Consider the following 19,391-nt stretch of genomic DNA (forward strand, 5'->3'; position numbering starts at 1 on the left):
TGGTCAGTGTTCTGCTGGGAAACCTTGGGTCCTGTCATCCATGTGAATGTTATTGTGACACGTACCACAACATTGTTACAGACCATCTACACCCTTTCATGGAAACGGTATTCCCTGATGGCTGTGGCCTCTTTCAGCAGGATAATGCGCCGTGACACAAAGCAGAAATGGTTCAGGAATGGTTTGATGACCACAACAACCAGTTTAAGGTGTTGACTCCGCCTCCAAATTCCCCAGATCTCAATCCAATCCAGTATCTATGGGATGCTGGACAAACAAGTCTGATCCATGGAGGCCCCATCTCACAACTTACAGGACTTAAAGGATCTGCTGCTAACATCTTGGTGACAGATCCCACAGCACACCTTCAGGGATCTAGTGGAGTCCATGCCTCGATGGGTCAGGGCTGTTTGGGCAGTAAAAGGGGGACCAACACAATATCAGGCAGGTGGACATAATGTTATGACTGGTCAGTGTATTATTATTATTATTATTATCATCATTATTATTATTCTCTGCCTTTTTTACATTATTCCATCCAATCTTCTCGTTGTTAGTGTTTCTGCAAAATGAATTCAAATGAACAGAATCTCATGCAGCACCAATTCCAGTGAAGATTTTGTGTAAACAGTTGTACCTGCTCCAGTCTGACCAACACCACACTACAACAACGGTATCACTGGAGAACCAACCAGCAGCATGAACCACATCAGCTTCTGCTCATACATATTTTCTAAATCGACTGACCATCAACGTGGACTTGTCTTAGTCTTGGACTCACACAGTATTTAGTTCTGCCTTTTTGCACTACAACAAACAAACCGCCAACCTCCGGTGCTTGGGCCCCTGCCGTCGCTCCCTGCACTTCGCACTAGTGTCCAGCAGAGGGCGCTGAGAGCCCGTGGGAGTTACTGACCGGGCTTCTGGGAAAAGGCCAGAGAAGATTTACAGTTTCCTGTGTCTGAGACTCCGAGACTGGAAGAAGACACGCATGGAGATGCATCATCACTTTATCATTTCACATTTCCAGAATTACTTTCCAGCACTCCTCCTCCTCTACATGAGGAATCAGAAGAAAAAGCCCAGGAATATGAAATCTCAGAATAATCTCACATATGACTAGATTTATCCACGCGCATCACCGGGTTTTTAGTAAATCTGTCGCTAAATCTCAAACTCCCCTGTTTTACATCACGCGCACTGGTGAGTCGGCTCTTTGAGTCGACTCTTTCAGCTGAATCTCGCAATTATTACCTGTTTCTTTCTTCCTTTCATTTAAAAAATAAAAATAAATACAGAAAAGACCATTACTCATTCATTCACCTATTTAAGGAAACCTCTTTTCGTCTAAACTGTTGGATTTTTTATGATTCGTGAATCGAGTCGTGTGTTCGACTCAGCTGTGTGCAATAAACGATCATTTATCATTACAAAACTGAAATAACTAAAAAAATTCATTTCAGTACAATGTGGATTAAGATTTCAGGAATATATATATATATATTTCAGCAACTATTAGGAAAGAAGAATAAGTCGACTCATAGTGGGGAGCTGAATCAAATGAGCTGAGGAACATCCTACAGATTAAATGGATTTTTTATTTTACTTTAAATAAAATAATTAAATGTGGATCTCCTTAATTTGGTGTCACGTTAGAGACTACGATTCATTAAAAAAAAACAGAAAATGATTCATATCTAGGTTGAAATCATTTACCCTCCAAACAAGCTGAGGATCTTTAAAACATGAGATGGTGAAAGAGCAAAAATATCACCAAGCAGACTCACAATAGATGAAAAATAAAAGCTGGTCCAGTTTAATGCCTTCTCTTTTGTTAGTAGGTGGATAAAACAAACTGTGAGCTTACACACTGACCGAGACTCGGGATAAAGGTGTGTTAATGTCCTTCATGCTGCATTATTCTCCCTCTGTAAAGCTGCTTCGCCTATGGTATTGTTCCTGATCCCCTTCCCTTTATTACTCTTCTAATTCCCCGTCATCATCCGTCTCACACACACACACACACACACACACACATACACACACCATCATTAATTATGTCTGGAGTGTCCATCTCATTCAGGAAGCTCTTAGAGAGCAAAGAGAGTGTTTCCTTTCTTTCACAGAGACATTAGTGGGGGAAAAAACAACAAAAACTTATATTACACACAAATATAGTGCTATTAAATTCTCCATCCTGATTGGTCAGAACAGGTTGACTGATTGTTTAACAGTGGCCTTGGTAAAGCTGCTGCTTTTTCTTTATTATTAATTTCAGGAGAGAGAGAGAGAAAGAGAGAGAGAGAGAAGAGGCTGATGAGAGGATGAGTGTCCACAGATATAACATAAGTGAGATGCGAGGCTAATTTGTCTCACAGGAGGTTAAATGTATGTATAAATGGATAAAAGTGCTCAGGAGAGGAAAAGCAGCCTGGGAGCTGGAGCTCTAATGCCACTTCCTGCTCTCTGCACATCTGGCTCTGGTTGCCTGTCCGTGGCTCTGCTCTGTGTAAAAAGCAGATGGGCCGAGTGTTTACTCTCAGGCCGTGGGGAAATAGCAGCGCTCTGGGAAGGAGCCAGGAGAGCATGTGAACCGTGCCGAGGAAGAGGAGAAGGAGGAGGAGGAGGAGGAGGAGGAAGACGAAGGGCTTTCATTAGACCCGAGGGGGCGCCGGAAATCATGTCAGAGGGAACAATGGTGGCTCACTTCCTGGTTTTTCAGTCAGCGAAGGCTGGAGGTGGCAGTGGATGCTGATGCTGTTTTGTAGCTCCATCCAGTGACGCAGTGAATCAGCACCGGTCTCAGGTTCTGGAGTAGCCTCTGGAGGGCAGTGTGAGGTCCTCGTTTACTCACAAAACAACACTGACGGCAATGAGATGCATAACAAACCTTTAGAGCTTCAAAATAACGAAGAGGGTTCAGTGTTTGACTTTCCATCACTTTTTTTTATCCGGTGTTCCACACACACACACACAAACCCACACACACACACTGATCTGCCATGGGGTTGTTCTGAAACTTATTTTTGCAAAGCCTAGAACTGAAGAGCAAGAGAATCCTTACAAAATAAACTACAGGACTATTTAAAGACTTGAAACAGGCGAGTGTGTGTGTGTGTGTGTGTGTGTGATTGTGTGTAAGTGTGTGTGTGTGTGTGTGTGTGAGCTCAGATTCGAGTATTTTCTGGTTATTTGCTCACTGAGTGATGAAGCGTTGAGGCGTTCTGAGATAAACAAACATCTTAACACCCTTTTTTAATATGGATTAAATCACATAAATGTTTTTATCTGTTTCCTGAAGTCCATGTGAAAATCCAAAAGTCTGTCTTGTGTTGTTTTTTTCTTCTTGAGGTTTTTTTTTTGCCCAGTTTGGCAGAAACTCCTTCCTTGAGGCTGTGTGTTTGTGTGTGTGTGTTTGTGTGTGTGTGTGTGTGTGTGTGTTTGTGTGTGTGTTTGTGTTTGGGGTTGAAGTGTCTTTGGTGTTTCTCAACCAGGAAAGAGCAGACAGAGAAAAAAAAACAGCCGGCAGCAAAGAGTTAAACCGACTAAAGCTCCGAGTTTAAAGAGAAAAAAACAAGACTTTTGCTCCATCAGCAAAACCCCCCGAGCTTCACTTTCAGAGCACCCCCCCACCCCCCACCCCCCCACCCCCCGCCTCCTGATTTATCTCCATCCCCTCAAGGTCGTTTGCAGGCTGCGCTGATGCTCCGCTTCCTGACTCCACTTTTATTTTTAACAAGAGAGGAGAGTGAAATGTGTCGCCGCGCTCGAGCACATCCAAACAGGAAGGAGCGCACGCTGAATAATAATCTGACTCGAAAATCTGCAGCCAGAACGCCAAAAAAACGCTTTGTGAAGGGTTCGGAATCAGTGTGTGTGTGTGTGTGGTTTGGCCCACACTCAGTACATTTCTGCAGAGCAGCTGCTCACATTAAACTTGTGTGTGCGAGTCTCACTGGCTCTGATTCAGCGTTCGCTCCACCAGGCCCAGAGCCAATATCAGGGCTTCTTAGCTCAAAAATGACCCCTTCTACAAACACACACACAACGTGTCTCTCCTAAACACTTCTCTGTGTGCTGAACGTCTTCCGTCTCCTAACTAACGCTCTCATGTTTCCCTGCTACAGAGGAAAGAAGTCAGAGAGTGGAGATGATGGAGGAGAAGCTTCTCATAAATGAGACACATCGTATTTTCTACCTCTTACTCACTCGGCACTCAGGTCCTGGAGCAGCAGATCAGATCAGCACACGGTTCTGCTGTTCAGCAGCTCGGACCGAGGGCTTTGTCCAGCACACTCGAGTGTTTGAAGTTCGATGGTGATTCTGACCCCTGTCACATGCAGGCAGGAAGTGTGTGTGTGTGTGTGTGTGTGTGTTGTGTGTGTGTGTGTGTGTGAGTTTGTAAAGGTCACGTCAAACACAGTACTGAGATCTAAAAAGCCAAAGAAAAATAAAAAACAATACACTGACAAGTCTGATCTGACATCAGCTCAGAGAATCCATTAGTGCCTGAGCGTTGGTCCGAGACTCAGTGACTCAGTGACTCTGTGACTCTGTGACTCAGTGACTCATCCTTGTTGTTCTTCAACTGTCAAACATCAACTCTGTTTATTCCCCTCAGCTCTGGATTTCATTAAAGGTCAGAGTTAAGGTGTAAAAACACAGCGTCTGATCTCTCTCTCTCTCTCTCTCTCTCTCTCTCTGTCTGTCTGTCTGTCTGTCTGTCTCTCTCTCTCTCTCTCTCTCTCTCTCTCTCTCTCTGTCTGTCTCTCTCTCTCTCTCTCTCTCTCCATCCTGTAGTTTAAGTTTACTCTCAGATTTAAAGGCTAAAGGAGATCAGCTCTGAGGAAAATGTCAGAGTTCAGCTGGATCTTGTGTCAGATACACGAAGATTACAGACAAAGAATATTTCAAACTAACATGCCTTGGAAAGAATAGTACTTATGTCGTTAAAGTTATTATTTATTTGGTTGCATTTTATATAATTTTATGAATGCATGTCTCTAACACACACACAAAATCAGACTCCACTCAGCAAGCCACTTCTCCTCCTTAATTTCTTAATGCTGTCTTTTCAAAATCCCATAATAAAAGCCTTGCCATGCACACGCACATGCACACACACGCACACACACACACACACACACACACACACACACACACACACACAGAGTAATGGAGGTGTGTAAGACTCTTACAAAGAGTCACTCAGCAGGTCACTAATGGGGAGCTGATGCACAGGTGGAGGCCACTGACCCTCATCTCTCATCTCTCACACACACACACACACACGTTTTCTGCTTTCTCTTGCATGAGCGTATGAAACTCCAGAGCCCTCACTATCAATGTCTTCATTTATTTCTCTATGACCTGCACTTTACTGTATAAGGAACAACAGTGTGTCCTGCTGCTAGAGGAGAATAATCAAGGACAGACTGAAGTTCTGATGGTTCTGAACACCACAGCAATCTGCCAGCGATGACTTTTTATCCAGTTTTTCGAAGCACTGACACCTGGAGACCAATAAAATCCTCTAATAAAGGTTAATAAACGTCTTTGTTACCATAGAAACGATAACACAGAGCGGGCGTGTTAACAGGAACCTGCGAGTCGCCGGTGGAATTAAAATGAATCGACACCAAAGTTCTGACCAATCAGAATCCGGGATTCGACTCAACAGTGCTGCTGTCTGAACATGAAGATATTTATAGAGGGTAAATCGTTCTGACTCAAAATCACATAACGCTCCTGTCTCCTTCAATTAAAGCCCCCCCCCACACACACAAGCAATAGCGCTTTGACTGACAGCTCTATTGTCCCCCATTTGCTTCCCCTCACATTCACTAACACAAAGAGCGAGGGATGAGAGAACACCGATGAGCAGCAGAGAACCAGAGTGGGCGGAGCTTCGTCTACCTGCACAGGTAAATGGTGTGGAGAACTGGCTGAGGGGTCGGAGGGAGTCAGGTTTCTTTAAACAGGTGGAGGAAAAGCAAGCTGCCACTTCACACACACACACACACACACACAAACTAAGGTATGACCTCATAGCTATAGATCCCGCAGCGTCGTGATCATCATGTCATCAAAAAACCTGCACAGAAATCTTGTGGAAAATGTCAAGGCACCGTAACGGCACCGTACACACACCAGTCCGAGTCTCACGGAACGTTCCGGATTGATCCGTGATCCTTGAACCTGTCTGCACCTTCTCCTTCCATGCTCATTAGATCATTAGAGAAGAAAAAGCATCACAAAGCCAGCGCACAAAGGAGCAACCAAAAACAGAGGAAGAAGAAAAAAAAAAATTGATCCCAAAAGATCCCAAACATCAAAGATCATCGCTATCACTTCCGCTACCACCCCCATGCTTCACTGCTCCCAAACAAAGTGACCGCTAAATAGTGAGAGCTTCATCAAATGTGATGGCCAGGCCTCAGAAAGCTAGTGCAGCTAACTAGCTAGAACACACACACCTTTAATCAACAGAAAATCCTGAACCTTCCTCCTGAAACTCTGATGATCGACGTCTTTTTACGAAACCTTTCCCTTCCAGTTTATTTCCCAGCTTGTTCCTGCTCGTTTCTGTCTTTTTTTCCTTTGAACTCTTTCCTTGTTTTGTTTCTCCTGAATCATCAAAATCTGTGGCCCCAGGAAGTGAGGCAGAGTTTAACGGCTTAATGGAGTTTAATGGTTATTAAGAAATCTGTTTTTCACATTTCTCTGACCTGAATGTGCATGTCCTGTGTGTTTGTGTGTGTATGTGTGTCCTGGGTGTGTGTAATGTGTGAGGAGCTTTCGAAATGAAAAGATTTCCTTGTGGTTACTGATGAAATATCACATCAGTTTTCTCTAGTGATTATTATGCTAATGGAAGCTCCTTACAAAAGTAGAAAATTAGTGTGTGTGTGTGTGTGTGTGCATGTGTGTGTGTGTGTTTACCTGTGCACACCTGGCATGCAGGTCTCTTCATCATCTCCATCATCTCATTCATTTGAATTTTATTTTTGCCGTGTGTGTGTGTGTCTGTGTGTGTGTGTGTGTGTGTGCACTCGCGTGCCACCCGCAGAAAAAAGAGCGGTGAAGTGTAGAAAGGTCCGATGCGTCAGAGTTTCAGTGAGTTTGTCTCAGCTTGCCTAAAAAAAGCCCAACACCTCCAGCTCCACCTTGCCCTCTCTCTCTCTCTCTCTCTCTCTCTCTCTCTCTGTCTCTCTCTTTCTCCTCTGATTCTGCACCTCCTTCTGCTCACAACCATTTTGTGCTAAAACTCACTCGCTTCTTCCTGATCAGCGCTTTAACGCTTTAGGATAAAGGTTTGACCCAAAGATCTTTGTGTCAGCATGTTGAAACAAGAGAAAGGTGTTCAGGAAGTGCTGAGAGCTTTGTTTTGATGCCACAAACCTGGATTTGAGGATCTTCTCTGCAAAACCTCTTAGATGAAGAGCGTCATTCTATCACTAGTGTATAGAAATATTTAAACAATTCATGCAACAATAAATCACGGTGGCCGAGAAGTACAAAACACAAAAACAAACCCGAAGACACAAGGAGAATTCAGACAAAGTGGAAAAGTTAGTAAAGTTTGGGAATGGAATTCTTCCCTCTGATTGGACGAGACACTCAGGATATACAGGAAGTAGAAAATTGTGTATCTAACTTTATTTCTTGTACATGTGTGGAGTTCTGCCTTCACTTTAAACCATTTTTTTGGTTATTGCGTGATTTTGGAGTGATTATGGATATACTGATAGCGTATCATGGCGTAAAGATTAGTTTACGATCTCTAAAAACACACCAGGTATGTTTGGAAGACCGAACTATTCCAGATGAAAGGATGTAAGGAGCGCTATAAGAGCAGACCTGTGTTCATACACACACCAATCCACTGTCTACTGCTGCAGCTGGACTTCCTGTAGATCCTGAGTGACAGATGTCTCATCCAATCAGAGGGAAGAATTCCATTCACAAACTATACCTACCTTTTCCTCTTTGTCTGAATCGTCCTTGTGTTTTGCACTCGACTCTAACAGGTTTAATTCGATTAAAGCGGCTGTACAAAAAATGTAGAACTGGACTCAGAATGGCGCCTGTTTTCATCCGGGTGACACTGGACAGAGGGACCATTAATCCATTACAAAACAACATGAACATGTGACCCCAATTCCCACCTGGTAGCCAGTATTCCTGGGCCGGGCTCCGGAGTCATTTCAGCTCTGAGGAGTAAAGGAGTTAAAGAGAAGTAAAGGAGGAGTAAAGGAGTTACTGAATAAGAAAGAATGATTATGTGAATCAAGGATCCGAATCAAATATCTAAAATCAAATACACACACTGAACATGTGAATCAAATATCTGTGAATCAAATAAAGCTGAATATATGAATCAATTATATGAACTAAATGGGAGTCAAATATGTGAATCAAACATGTGACTCAGATAAGTGAATTGAACAAAGGAGTCAAATATTTGAATCTGTTTTCACAAAGACACAGAAATAATGTATAAATGTGCAATTATTAGAATTAACAAGCAAAGAAGTGTAACTCTAACTGCTGGAACACACAGTGTGTGTGTGTGTGTGTGTTATGCTTGGGCCTTTTGCCCAGTTTCCCTATTTTTCGCCAAAGGAGTGAACAAGGGAGTCTCAGCACATTGATGCCTGTGTGTGTGTGTGAGAGAGAGAGAGAGATAACTTCCTCTCTACCTGGCCTCCTCTTGCTCTGAGACAGAGGAGTGTCTACAGAAACACGAATAAATCCTGCAGTGTGTGTGAAGTTCTCAGGCCTGGCACTCATCACACACACCGGATACAGGGCCACAGTCTGTGTGTGTGTGTGGTGTCCTACATAGTGCGCAATAAAACACAGACAGTGTGTGTGTGTGAGAGTGTGTGTGTGTGTGTGTGAGAGAGAGAGAGAGAGAGTGATCTGGATCTTATTCTCATTCACACACACAGACAGATTTTTCTATCTTTGTGAGGACTGACCATTGTCCAGTGATTTTTTTTTCTTCAAAATCACACTCAAGCTATTAGATGTAGGTTTAAAAAAAATTAAATTAAATTAAATCTTTTTTTTTTTTCATGAAAACATTTTGAACTCATGGAGCCAGAAAAATGTTCCGATAATAAAATAATATTGTTACTGTTTCTTTATCTCACACACACACACACACACACACACACACACACACGCACACACACACACACACACATGCACACACACACACACAGCAACTTCCAAAAGGAAAAACTTACAGACCAAACTCTGATCTAAGTGTGTGTGTGTGTGTGTGTGTGTGTGTATGTGTGTGTGTGTGTGTGTGTGTGTGTGTGTGAAGTCATCTGAAGTTCACTCGAGTTCCTTTGGCTTTATTTGGTTGAGACACACAGATAATGAGGCGAACAAAAGAGCAGCTCTTTAGAAGGAAGTCGGCTGTTCGTTACCCATAATCCCCCTGTGCGCTGCTGTGCCCTGACACTGGTGTCAGTCTGTTTCCAGTACAATTTTTATTTATTTATTTTTAGAAGCTTTTTATTTTAAGGACTGTGTGTTTCTACTCGACAGGTTTCCCACACCACAGAGAGAGAGAGAGGGATGTCCAGCACATCAGTGGCTGATTTTTATAGTACTTTTTAAAAAAAAAACTAAATATCACGAGCACATCTTCATCTTTCATCATCATCATTATTTCCCCCATTATAACTCATCACCATCATCATGGTACTACTTGCTCCACCATATGTGCTGCAGATGTTCTCCTGTCTCAGTGTGTGTGTGGAGCCTGTAGTGCTTTAACCCCACTGCATCAGTGTGATTATTAAACCTGCTGAGAAATACAGCAAGAGCACAAGTGTGTGTGTGTGTGTGTGTGTGTGTGTGAGCACTCCAGAGAGTGTGTAGGTGTGCAGCTGGATCATGGACTTTGTAATAGGCAGGTGTCAAGTGGTCAGAAGAGGCAGCGCTGTCTCCTCCCCACTCATCCTCAGCACCGGAGCCCCACAAGGCTGTGTTCTCAGTCCTCTACTGTACTCCCTACACACCCCTGACTGCATGGACACACAGCTCCAGTGTCATCATCACATTCGCTGATGATACAACCGTGGTAGGCCTGATCACTGACAGCGATGAGATGGCCTACAGAGAAGAGGTGCGCGCTCACAATCTCTCTCTCAATATCGAAAAGACCAAAGAGCTGATATTGGACTTCAGAAGGCAGGAGAGTGAGCACCCCCCACCCCCCATCACCATCAACGGAACACCAGTATAAAGTTCCTTGGTATACACATCACTGAAGACCTCACATGGACTGCATCGGTGAAGAAGGCTCACCAGGGCCTCTTTTTCCTCAGGAGCCTGAAGAAGGTCATTCTCAGGTCACCTGCACTGTGGAGAGCATCCTGATTGGTTGTAGCTCTTAATCGCAGAGCAGTGCCGAGGGTGGTCCGAACGGCCGGCCACACTGTCTGAGGTGAGCTTCCCTAACTCCAGAACATCTACATCAGACGATGGTGTGAGAAAAACCCAGAGGATCATCAGAAACTCCAGCCTTCTGAGACACGAGCTGCTCTCTCTGCTGCCCTCGGGCAGGCGCTACCGCGGTATTCGGTCCGGAACGAGCCGACTGAGGGGCAGCTTTTTGCCGCAGGCTGTCAGACTGCTAAACACTCAGGACTAACATCAGTCACCAGTTTACTATGGAACTCACCGCCCTTTACAACTCACCCGACTCTGTGAATACATTGTGTTTGTACACTGCCTGTGTGAATGACATGACATTCATAATGCGTGTCACAGTTTATACCTGTGAACTGTTATACACATCACACTGTAATATACTGCACAATAATGCATCATGTGTCCTCATGGCCACTACCGTACTGCTTATTGACCACTGACCTGACTGTACATACTGCACAATAATGCATCATGTGTCCTCATGGCCACTACCGTACTGCTTATTGACCACTGACCTGACTGTACATACTGCACAATAATGCATCATGTGTCCTCATGGCCACTACCGTACTGCTTATTGACCACTGACCTGACTGTACATACTGCACAATAATGCATCATGTGTCCTCATGGCCACTACCATACTGCTTATTGACCACTGACCTGACTGTACATACTGCACAATAATGCATCATGTGTCCTCATGGCCACTACCATACTGCTTATTGACCACTGACCCGACAGTACATACTGCACAATAATGCATCATATGTCATTACCATGCTGCTTATCCAAAGCATATATTTATAGGAGTATTTACAGTTGAACATTCCATATTTTACTGAAGGTCTGGAGCTGCACTTGAGGATTTCACTCGCTCACGTGTGCTAATGGCGATGTGACAGTAAAGTGATTCTGATTTGATTTGAGGTGTGTGTCAGAGTATGGAGTGCAGCAGTGTGTGTTCTAGTGTTCCTGAGTGTATCAGAGTGTGTTAGTGTGTATTAGAGTGTATCAGTGTGTGCTGGAGTGTATCTGTGAGTATTGGAGTGAATCAGTGTGTGTTGGAGTGTATTTAAGTGTGTTAGTGTGTGTTGGAGTGTATTTAAGTGTGTTAGTGTGTGTTGGAGTGTATTTAAGTGTGTTAGTGTGTGTTGGAGTGTATTTAAGTGTGTTAGTGTGTGTTGGAGTGTATTTAAGTGTGTTAGTGTGTGTTGGAGTGTATCAGTGTGTGTGTTGGAGTGTATTTAAGTGTGTTAGTGTGTGTTGGAGTGTATTTAAGTGTGTTAGTGTGTGTTGGAGTGTATTTAAGTGTGTTAGTGTGTGTTGGAGTGTATCAGTGTGTGTGTTGGAGTGTATTTAAGTGTGTTAGTGTGTGTTGGAGTGTATTTAAGTGTGTTAGTGTGTGTTGGAGTGTATTTAAGTGTGTTAGTGTGTGTTGGAGTGTATTTAAGTGTGTTAGTGTGTGTTGGAGTGTATTTAAGTGTGTTAGTGTGTGTTGGAGTGTATTTAAGTGTGTTAGTGTGTGTTGGAGTGTATTTAAGTGTGTTAGTGTGTGGTGGAGTGTATTTAAGTGTGTTAGTGTGTGTTGGAGTGTATTTAAGTGTGTTAGTGTGTGTATTGGAGTGTATTTAAGTGTGTTAGTGTGTGTTGGAGTGTATTTAAGTGTGTTAGTGTGTGTATTGGAGTGTATTTAAGTGTGTTAGTGTGTGTTGGAGTGTATTTAAGTGTGTTAGTGTGTGTATTGGAGTATATTTAAGTGTGTTAGTGTGTGTTGGAGTGTATTTAAGTGTGTTAGTGTGTGTTGGAGTGTATTTAAGTGTGTTAGTGTGTGTTGGAGTGTATTTAAGTGTGTTAGTGTGTGTTGGAGTGTATTTAAGTGTGTTAGTGTGTGTTGGAGTGTATTTAAGTTTGTTAGTGTGTGGTGGAGTGTATTTAAGTGTGTTAGTGTGTGTTGGAGTGTATTTAAGTGTGTTAGTGTGTGTATTGGAGTGTATTTAAGTGTGTTAGTGTGTGTTGGAGTGTATCAGTGTGTGTATTGGAGTGTATTTAAGTGTGTTAGTGTGTGTTGGAGTGTATTTAAGTGTGTTAGTGTGTGTTGGAGTGTATCAGTGTGTGTATTGGAGTGTATTTAAGTGTGTTAGTGTGTGTTGGAGTGTATTTAAGTGTGTTAGTGTGTGTTGGAGTGTATTTAAGTGTGTTAGTGTGTGTTGGAGTGTATTTAAGTGTGTTAATGTGTGTTGGAGTGTATTTAAGTGTGTTAGTGTGTGTATTGGAGTGTATTTAAGTGTGTTAGTGTGTGTTGGAGTGTATCAGTGTGTGTATTGGAGTGTATTTAAGTGTGTTAGTGTGTGGTGGAGTGTATTTAAGTGTGTTAGTGTGTGTTGGAGTGTATTTAAGTGTGTTAGTGTGTGTATTGGAGTGTATTTAAGTGTGTTAGTGTGTGTTGGAGTGTATTTAAGTGTGTTAGTGTGTGTTGGAGTGTATTTAAGTGTGTTAGTGTGTGTTGGAGTGTATTTAAGTGTGTTAGTGTGTGTTGGAGTGTATTTAAGTGTGTTAGTGTGTGTTGGAGTGTATTTAAGTGTGTTAGTGTGTGTTGGAGTGTATTTAAGTGTGTTAGTGTGTGTTGGAGTGTATTTAAGTGTGTTAGTGTGTGTATTGGAGTGTATTTAAGTGTGTTAGTGTGTGTTGGAGTGTATCAGTGTGTGTATTGGAGTGTATTTAAGTGTGTTAGTGTGTGTTGGAGTGTATTTAAGTGTGTTAGTGTGTGTTGGAGTGTATTTAAGTGTGTTAGTGTGTGTATTGGAGTGTATTTAAGTGTGTTAGTGTGTGTTGGAGTGTATCAGTGTGTGTATTGGAGTGTATTTAAGTGTGTTAGTGTGTGTTGGAGTGTATTTAAGTGTGTTAGTGTGTGTTGGAGTGTATTTAAGTGTGTTAGTGTGTGTTGGAGTGTATTTAAGTGTGTTAGTGTGTGTTGGAGTGTATTTAAGTGTGTTAGTGTGTGTTGGAGTGTATTTAAGTGTGTTAGTGTGTGTTGGAGTGTATTTAAGTGTGTTAGTGTGTGTTGGAGTGTATTTAAGTGTGTTAGTGTGTGTATTGGAGTGTATTTAAGTGTGTTAGTGTGTGTTGGAGTGTATCAGTGTGTGTATTGGAGTGTATTTAAGTGTGTTAGTGTGTGTTGGAGTGTATCAGTGTGTGTGTTGGAGTGTATTTAAGTGTGTTAGTGTGTGTTGGAGTGTATTTAAGTGTGTTAGTGTGTGTTGGAGTGTATTTAAGTGTGTTAGTGTGTATTGGAGTGTATTTAAGTGTGTTAGTGTGTGTTGGAGTGTATTTAAGTGTGTTAGTGTGTGTTGGAGTGTATTTAAGTGTGTTAGTGTGTGTTGGAGTGTATTTAAGTGTGTTAGTGTGTGTTGGAGTGTATTTAAGTGTGTTAGTGTGTATTGGAGTGTATTTAAGTGTGTTAGTGTGTGTTGGAGTGTATTTAAGTGTGTTAGTGTGTGTTGGAGTGTATTTAAGTGTGTTAGTGTGTGTTGGAGTGTATTTAAGTGTGTTAGTGTGTATTGGAGTGTATTTAAGTGTGTTAGTGTGTGTTGGAGTGTATTTAAGTGTGTTAGTGTGTGTTGGAGTGTATTTAAGTGTGTTAGTGTGTGTTGGAGTGTATCAGTGTGTGTATTGGAGTGTATTTAAGTGTGTTAGTGTGTGTATTGGAGTGTATTTAAGTGTGTTAGTGTGTGTTGGAGTGTATTTAAATGTGTTAGTGTGTGTTGGAGTGTATTTAAGTGTGTTAGTGTGTGTTGGAGTGTATTTAATTGTGTTAGTGTGTGTATTGGAGTGTATTTAAGTGTGTTAGTGTGTGTTGGAGTGTATTTAAGTGTGTTAGTGTGTGTTGGAGTGTATTTAAGTGTGTTAGTGTGTGTTGGAGTGTATTTAAGTGTGTTAGTGTGTGTTGGAGTGTATTTAAGTGTGTTAGTGTGTGTTGGAGTGTATCAGTGTGTGTATTGGAGTGTATTTAAGTGTGTTAGTGTGTGTTGGAGTGTATTTAAGTGTGTTAGTGTGTGTTGGAGTGTATTTAAGTGTGTTAGTGTGTGGTGGAGTGTATTTAAGTGTGTTAGTGTGTGTTGGAGTGTATCAGTGTGTGTATTGGAGTGTATTTAAGTGTGTTAGTGTGTGTTGGAGTGTATTTAAGTGTGTTAGTGTGTGTTGGAGTGTATTTAAGTGTGTTAGTGTGTGTTGGAGTGTATTTAAGTGTGTTAGTGTGTGTTGGAGTGTATCAGTGTGTGTGTATTGGAGTGTATTTAAGTGTGTTAGTGTGTGTTGGAGTGTATTTAAGTGTGTTAGTGTGTGTTGGAGTGTATTTAAGTGTGTTAGTGTGTGTTGGAGTGTATTTAAGTGTGTTAGTGTGTGTTGGAGTGTATTTAAGTGTGTTAGTGTGTGTTGGAGTGTATTTAAGTGTGTTAGTGTGTGTTGGAGTGTATTTAAGTGTGTTAGTGTGTGTTGGAGTGTATTTAAGTGTGTTAGTGTGTGTTGGAGTGTATTTAAGTGTGTTAGTGTGTGTTGGAGTGTATTTAAGTGTGTTAGTGTGTGTATTGGAGTGTATTTAAGTGTGTTAGTGTGTGTTGGAGTGTATCAGTGTGTGTATTGGAGTGTATTTAAGTGTGTTAGTGTGTGTTGGAGTGTATCAGTGTGTGTGTTGGAGTGTATTTAAGTGTGTTAGTGTGTGTTGGAGTGTATTTAAGTGTGTTAGTGTGTGTTGGAGTGTATTTAAGTGTGTTAGTGTGTATTGGAGTGTATTTAAGTGTGTTAGTGTGTGTTGGAGTGTATTTAAGTGTGTTAGTGTGTGTTGGAGTGTATTTAAGTGTGTTAGTGTGTGTTGGAGTGTATTTAAGTGTGTTAGTGTGTGTTGGAGTGTATTTAAGTGTGTTAGTGTGTATTGGAGTGTATTTAAGTGTGTTAGTGTGTGTTGGAGTGTATTTAAGTGTGTTAGTGTGTGTTGGAGTGTATTTAAGTGTGTTAGTGTGTGTTGGAGTGTATTTAAGTGTGTTAGTGTGTATTGGTGTGTATCAGTGTTTGTATTGGAGTGTATTTAAGTGTGTTAGTGTGTGTTGGAGTGTATTTAAGTGTGTTAGTGTGTGTTGGAGTGTATTTAAGTGTGTTAGTGTGTGTTGGAGTGTATCAGTGTGTGTATTGGAGTGTATTTAAGTGTGTTAGTGTGTGTATTGGAGTGTATTTAAGTGTGTTAGTGTGTGTTGGAGTGTATTTAAATGTGTTAGTGTGTGTTGGAGTGTATTTAAGTGTGTTAGTGTGTGTTGGAGTGTATTTAAATGTGTTAGTGTGTGTTGGAGTGTATTTAAGTGTGTTAGTGTGTGTTGGAGTGTATTTAAGTGTGTTAGTGTGTGTTGGAGTGTATTTAAGTGTGTTAGTGTGTGTTGGAGTGTATTTAAGTGTGTTAGTGTGTGTTGGAGTGTATTTAAGTGTGTTAGTGTGTGTTGGAGTGTATCAGTGTGTGTATTGGAGTGTATTTAAGTGTGTTAGTGTGTGTTGGAGTGTATTTAAGTGTGTTAGTGTGTGTTGGAGTGTATTTAAGTGTGTTAGTGTGTGGTGGAGTGTATTTAAGTGTGTTAGTGTGTGTTGGAGTGTATCAGTGTGTGTATTGGAGTGTATTTAAGTGTGTTAGTGTGTGTTGGAGTGTATTTAAGTGTGTTAGTGTGTGTTGGAGTGTATTTAAGTGTGTTAGTGTGTATTGGAGTGTATTTAAGTGTGTTAGTGTGTGTTGGAGTGTATTTAAGTGTGTTAGTGTGTGGTGGAGTGTATTTAAGTGTGTTAGTGTGTGTTGGAGTGTATCAGTGTGTGTATTGGAGTGTATTTAAGTGTGTTAGTGTGTGTATTGGAGTGTATTTAAGTGTGTTAGTGTGTGTTGGAGTGTATTTAAATGTGTTAGTGTGTGTTGGAGTGTATTTAAGTGTGTTAGTGTGTGTTGGAGTGTATTTAAGTGTGTTAGTGTGTGTTGGAGTGTATTTAAGTGTGTTAGTGTGTGTTGGAGTGTATTTAAGTGTGTTAGTGTGTGTTGGAGTGTATTTAAGTGTGTTAGTGTGTGTTGGAGTGTATTTAAGTGTGTTAGTGTGTGTTGGAGTGTATTTAAGTGTGTTAGTGTGTATTGGAGTGTATTTAAGTGTGTTAGTGTGTGTTGGAGTGTATCAGTGTGTGTGTTGGAGTGTATTTAAGTGTGTTAGTGTGTGTTGGAGTGTATTTAAATGTGTTAGTGTGTGTTGGAGTGTATTTAAGTGTGTTAGTGTGTGTTGGAGTGTATTTAAGTGTGTTAGTGTGTATTGGAGTGTATTTAAGTGTGTTTGTGTGTGTTGGAGTGTATCAGTGTGTGTATTGGAGTGTATTTAAGTGTGTTAGTGTGTGTTGGAGTGTATTTAAGTGTGTTAGTGTGTGTTGGAGTGTATTTAAGTGTGTTAGTGTGTGTTGGAGTGTATTTAAGTGTGTTAGTGTGTGTTGGAGTGTATTTAAGTGTGTTAGTGTGTGTTGGAGTGTATTTAAGTGTGTTTGTGTGTGTTGGAGTGTATTTAAGTGTGTTAGTGTGTGTTGGAGTGTATTTAAGTGTGTTAGTGTGTGTTGGAGTGTATTTAAGTGTGTTAGTGTGTGTTGGAGTGTATTTAAGTGTGTTAGTGTGTGTTGGAGTGTATCAGTGTTTGTATTGGAGTGTATTTAAGTGTGTTAGTGTGTATTGGAGTGTATTTAAGTGTGTTAGTGTGTGTTGGAGTGTATTTAAGTGTGTTAGTGTGTGTTGGAGTGTATCAGTGTGTGTATTGGAGTGTATTTAAGTGTGTTAGTGTGTGTATTGGAGTGTATTTAAGTGTGTTAGTGTGTGTTGGAGTGTATCAGTGTGTGTGTTGGAGTGTATTTAAGTGTGTTAGTGTGTGTTGGAGTGTATTTAAGTGTGTTAGTGTGTGTTGGAGTGTATTTAAGTGTGTTAGTGTGTGTTGGAGTGTATTTAAGTGTGTTAGTGTGTGTTGGAGTGTATTTAAGTGTGTTAGTGTGTGTTGGAGTGTATTTAAGTGTGTTAGTGTGTGTTGGAGTGTATTTAAGTGTGTTAGTGTGTGTATTGGAGTGTATTTAAGTGTGTTAGTGTGTGTTGGAGTGTATCAGTGTGTGTGTTGGAGTGTATTTAAGTGTGTTAGTGTGTGTTGGAGTGTATTTAAGTGTGTTAGTGTGTGTTGGAGTGTATTTAAGTGTGTTAGTGTGTGTTGGAGTGTATTTAAGTGTGTTAGTGTGTGTTGGAGTAGGGAAAGTCTCAGGACTTGGACGCAGTCTGATTAAACAGAAATGGATCAGATTGGTGCTGAGACTCGGCGCTGACTCGGAAACCCGAGTGTGTGTGTTTCATTCAGGTCTCACCTCCATCACCCTCGGGCTGCCACCCCAAACTGTGACCTCTGACCTCTGACCTGGAGGCAGCTTCTGGGCCCTGATGCAGGTCTGGGATTAATTACAGGCTGAGAGGCTCAGAGGGACACAGACCAGCAGGAGGGAACATAAGAGAGAGAGAGAGAGAGAGTGAGGGAGAGAGAGAGAGAAGAGAGAGAAAGAGAGAGAGAGAGAGAGTGAAGGAGAGAGAGAAGAGAGAGAGTATGGGATCAGATTGAATATTAAATTAAATGAACTTTTACAGGCTTTTACGTGCATCAGGGTTTCTTTGGTGGATTAAAAGGTCAGAAAGCAGGGTTATGATGTCATCACACACCAGTGATCTTTAAAACCGGCATCGTGTTTTAATCTCGAAAAAATAAAACATTTAATTTCACTTTCCCAAAACATTCATGAGATTTTTTTTCCAACTGTATTTTTACTGAGCAGATTTATTTTCAATTTCGACCACATTATTAGTGCACCTTTAAAGTGCACACACACACTGTAGTGAGGCTCAGGTACAACTCCATTACACACACACACACACACACACACACACACATGCTGAGTGCTGCAGGTATTATGAGGAGATTTAAGGCCCATATGGAGCTCTGGCTGGCCCTGTATTTAGTTACGAGGCTCAGTGTGTGTGTGTGTGTGTGTGTGTGTGTGTATGTGTGTGTGTGTGTGTGTGTGTGTGTAATGGAGTTGTACCTGAGCCTCGCTACAGATGGAGAGGAAGCAGCTGCTCCACACCATCCCTGATGTCCTGAAGTAGAGGCGGATGTGAACACTGCTTCGGAATCGAATTCATCAAAGGTTTCATAAGGTAACAAAAAAATAAAAAATAAACAAAACCTAAATGCGACAATGAAATCAATTAACAATTAAATCAATTAACACACTGAATCAGAAGACACAGACTTCAGGAATTCTGAATAATTTACTCATGTTACTGAAGCCGAGATCAGAGTCCAGCAGCTAACACAGTAATTACGACTGGGAAACTCCGAGATCACATTAATGCCAGAGTCATGATCGTAAATACGAGTTGATCTCTGGGCAGCTGCACTCCTATAAGCCCCAAAAGTCGTAATTACCAGAGTCATGATCGTAAATACGAGTTGATCTCTGGGCAGCTGCACTCCTATAAGCCCCAAAAGTCGTAATTACCAGAGTCATGATCGTAAATATGAGTTGATTTTTCGGAAGCTGCACTCATAAGAGTCCCAAAAGTCATGATTACGACTGGGAAACTCTGAGATCACATTAATGCCAGAGTTGTGATTGTAAATACGAGTTGATCTCTGGGAAGCTGCACTCCTATGAGCCCCAAAAGTTGTAATTATGACTGGGAAACTCTGAGATCACCTTAATATTAGAGTTTCTGACATGGAAGGAGTCCAAATCCTTCAAGATGATGGAGAACAGCTTCTGTTCTGTTTATATAGGTTTATGTGAAGATCATTTTCATCACTTTGTGCACGTGGTACAGCATGAAAATATCTCAGATTTTAGCATTA

Source organism: Hemibagrus wyckioides, linkage group LG21 (genome assembly GCF_019097595.1).
Source record: "Hemibagrus wyckioides isolate EC202008001 linkage group LG21, SWU_Hwy_1.0, whole genome shotgun sequence".
NCBI classification, from domain to species: Eukaryota; Metazoa; Chordata; class Actinopteri; order Siluriformes; family Bagridae; genus Hemibagrus; species Hemibagrus wyckioides.